The following is a 3750-nucleotide window of genomic DNA, read 5'->3' on the forward strand; positions in this document are numbered from 1 at the left end:
TTAAGTAACTGTAACAAATGCTATCTGCAGGAGACAGGAATATCTTACAGGCAAACAGATGTTTACCTAGTGATCTAGGACTTACACTTCTACAGGAAAGAGCTTGGGGGAGGAGGAAAAGGGGTAGAGCCCCGAAACAAAGACAATTCCAACAATTTGTGTAGGCTGTGGAGGGGATGGGTATGAGGTGTTTTCCACCCACGATGGGGTTTGGGTGTGTGCTGTCTGCCCTCTTGCTGCTGGGGAGCCTGGTGGCAATTTCTGCTCAGGGTAGGGCTTGAGGCCTTTCCCACTGAGGTGCAGGGATTTTATGAGAAGTCCTTTAAAGGGGCCGGGGTATGGCACATTGGAAAGAATCCTGGACATGTGAGATTTTCTACTGCACTGACCCAGCAGGCTTGGCCCCCACCACCTGCAATCCAAGGAGGCAAATCCAATGGAGACAGTAATAGCCACTTCCTTTCTTCTCCCCACTCTTCTTCCTCATCTTCAGCTCCCCCCCTTTTCCTTTCATTCTTTTTCTCCTCCTTCCTCCTCCTCCTCTTCCTCTTCCTTCTTTGACTTCTCCTTTTTCCTCCTCCTCTTCCTCTTCTTTTCCTTTTTCCTTTGCCCTTTTTCTCTTCTCCTCCTCCTTCCTCTCCTTTTTCTTAAAAAAAAAAATCAATGGATAATATAATTTTTACCTATTTTTTAAAAAAACTGAACTACTTGAGAACCTCCGAGTGCGCAAGCAGTGAGCATGCTCATGTAGGCCTGGTGAGCAGTGTTCTGAGTCAGCAGCTCAAGTTCACTCAGCTCAAGTTTTTCCTGGCCACCACCAACTGCTGTAGCTTTGGCTGCCCTTCTTTTAAATTGTGCGTTCCCTCTCTTTATTAGAACTTAGAGACAAGTCACACGAGGAACACCCAGTTGAAATATAAGCCAATGAGCAGCCAAAGAAAAATGAGTTGCAGAATTGCCTTCTCAAGTCACTGTCCCGTTCATGGGATGACTATTACTTTATAGGACATTGAGGTGTCTACACGCCTCCAAAACACGTCAAAGATGTGCTGATTCCACCCCACATGGTTTCTCATTTATTGGAAGTCAAGATGGCTCTTGCCCACAGTGTGGGATTTGTGGAGAAGACCTTGCAAAGAGCAACCTGAGACCTTCTCTCTTACCTCATTGCTTAAAGCAAAGCACTGGCATTTTGTATGTGTTTTTATAAAACCAGCTAATTTTGTTAAGTGTATAAATTAGGTCTTGAATGCACTTTTTATTTATTTTTGATGCTGGAACACATGGTAATATATCAATTCATATTTTAAAACTAGCCCAGCTGTGGTGGCTCGGTGGATTGAGCATCGTCCCATGGACCAAGAGGTCCTGGGTTCAATTCCCAGTTGGGGCACATGCCTGGGTTGTGGGCTCGATCCCCAGTAGAGGTGTGTAGGAGGCAGCCAATCAGTGAGTCTCTCTCATCATTGATGTTTCTTTCTCCCCCTCTCCCTTCCCCTCTGAAATCAATAAAAATATATTTAAAAAACTATATATATATGTATCTATGTAAATATGTTTCTATAACTATTTTTTCTTGCTCAAATAAATAAATCAGTTGAACAACTTATGCCACTGTTGTTTCAAAAAGTATCTTTAACCAAAGAACCTATATACTGCCCAGCTGGAGTGGCTCAGTGGTTGAACGTCGACCTATGATCCAGGAGGTCAAGGTTTGGTTCCAGGTTAGGGCACATGCCCGGGGTTGTGAGCTCAATCCCCAGTAGGGGGCATTCTGGAGGCAGCCGATCAATGATTCCCTCTTATCACTGATGTTTCTCTCTCCCCCTCTCCCTCCCTCCCTGAAATCAATAAAAATATATTTAATAATAAAAAAGAACTTATATACTTGTATGCATGGCCCATGGACACAGCCTCCCACCCCCTCCCCAGGACTTCACTGCACTATTGTCTGTGTCCATGGGTTATTATGCCACTTTTTTTAAACAGTGAAAAGTTGAAATGGGAGATCACATTTGAAAGGAGCTTATAGAACAATTTTTGTGATATATTGATCTAAAATGAAAATATTGTTTCCTATAAAACACCTCCACCGTGCAAAAGTGACCAAGTACCAGGACCCGGTGCCACATAAGATCCTGGCGGCGCTGGGGGATGAGATTACACTTGGATGTGAAAGGCTGTGGCAAGTCGCCAGGCCAGGAGGGAAGGTGTGGGTCATCCCTTGGGTTCTCAGCTGTCCCCATTCTTTCCCAGGGGCAGGAGCAGAGCCTTGGAACTCTGGTTGGAAGCAACTCTGCTGAGGGCTCGAGCAAGAGAGGTAAAGGGACATTGTGGGCACCTCGTCTCCATCAGGGCCCAGCATTGTATGTGCACAAACCCACTCTACATCTAGTGTGGCGGTTGGGGCATGGGTTTTGGAGACAGACACTTTGTATGGTGAGTGATGGTTACTAGATTTATCCTGATCATCACTTTGTAAGGAATAAAAATGTTGAGTCATTAGGTTGTACATCTGAAACTAATATACTATTGTATGTCAAGTATAATTTTAAAAAAAATAAAAGAGAGAGAGAGAGTGAGAGGGAGAGAACCCGCTTTCTTCTCCAAAGCAGGTTTTTCTAATGTCTGGATTTCCTTCTAATCAGTCGCCAGCCTAAAACCTGGGGTTGCAGCAACTCTGAGGAGCAGGGCTGGCCCCGTGGTGTGCTGATTTATTGTGCAATAGCAGTGACTGCCTAGGTGACTCAGCAGGGTTCTGTGCATGAAAGTCAACCCAGTGGTGACAAGCTCCAGCCCTAAGGCCTCCCAGCTCCTGGGATCCTCCACAAGGTGAAGGCAAAGGCCATTTCTCTGAGCCTGATCTGGATGTCTGGATTCCTGGAGAATGAGAAAAAGCTTTAACTCAGGAGTAGAGATCTTCCAGCTTGATGTTGCCTCCCTGGAAAAAAAAGAGAGCCTGATGAATACAATGGGCGAGAACATGGACTTTGCAACTGGAGAATTGGTTTAAGTGCATGCTCTGGCATTTACGAGTTATGTAACCTTGAGCAAATTATTGACCTGCAAAAGGAGAACATTAGTATTTATGTCTTAGGAGACTGAGTTCACGTGTGGTGATGTAGGAGGCATGCCCAGCACAGTGTTAGCGTTTAGCAGAAGCTCAATAGATGGTTGTAGAGATGATTTTTACCCCCTTGAGCACTGCCATGCAATCAGAACAGCCATTCCACTATTCTGTCCAATTCTTAATTCTTCTCCAAATATTGATTAAATTGTTGACCCTGTACATCCAGAATCGAAACTGAAAATGGGCTGCATGATCTCCATATGCAAAGTAAACGTGCTTTGGAGGAACTAGGCTGGGAGTCAGGTGGAGCCATATCAGATAAACTAGTTTAAATGTATGGTTACCAGCCCTGACCTTATAGAGAAGGAGTTGGGTGTCTTTCCCCTTTGACCTTGGAATGTGATATTCTTGTGCAATTCCCTACGTTTATCATCTGCAGGTGGATTTTGGTGAATGGAAACCTCTTTTGAATGGGACAAGAGAGACCGCTATTTCAAGAAAATCCGCACGTATGTGTTTTAAGAACGTAGATTCACTATCTCCTAATGGTTCGGGTTGCTAATCCAGATAGCTCATATATCGGTATGTGTATCTTTGTGTTTGCAGAATCATTTTCTCTCTGTCAAATACTTCTGTGGCTCTCCATGGAGTCATAGAGTCAGAGGTTTTTTGCCAGAGTT

Source organism: Myotis brandtii, unplaced genomic scaffold, assembly GCF_000412655.1.
Source record: "Myotis brandtii unplaced genomic scaffold, ASM41265v1 scaffold197, whole genome shotgun sequence".
In the NCBI taxonomy this organism is placed as follows: domain Eukaryota; kingdom Metazoa; phylum Chordata; class Mammalia; order Chiroptera; family Vespertilionidae; genus Myotis; species Myotis brandtii.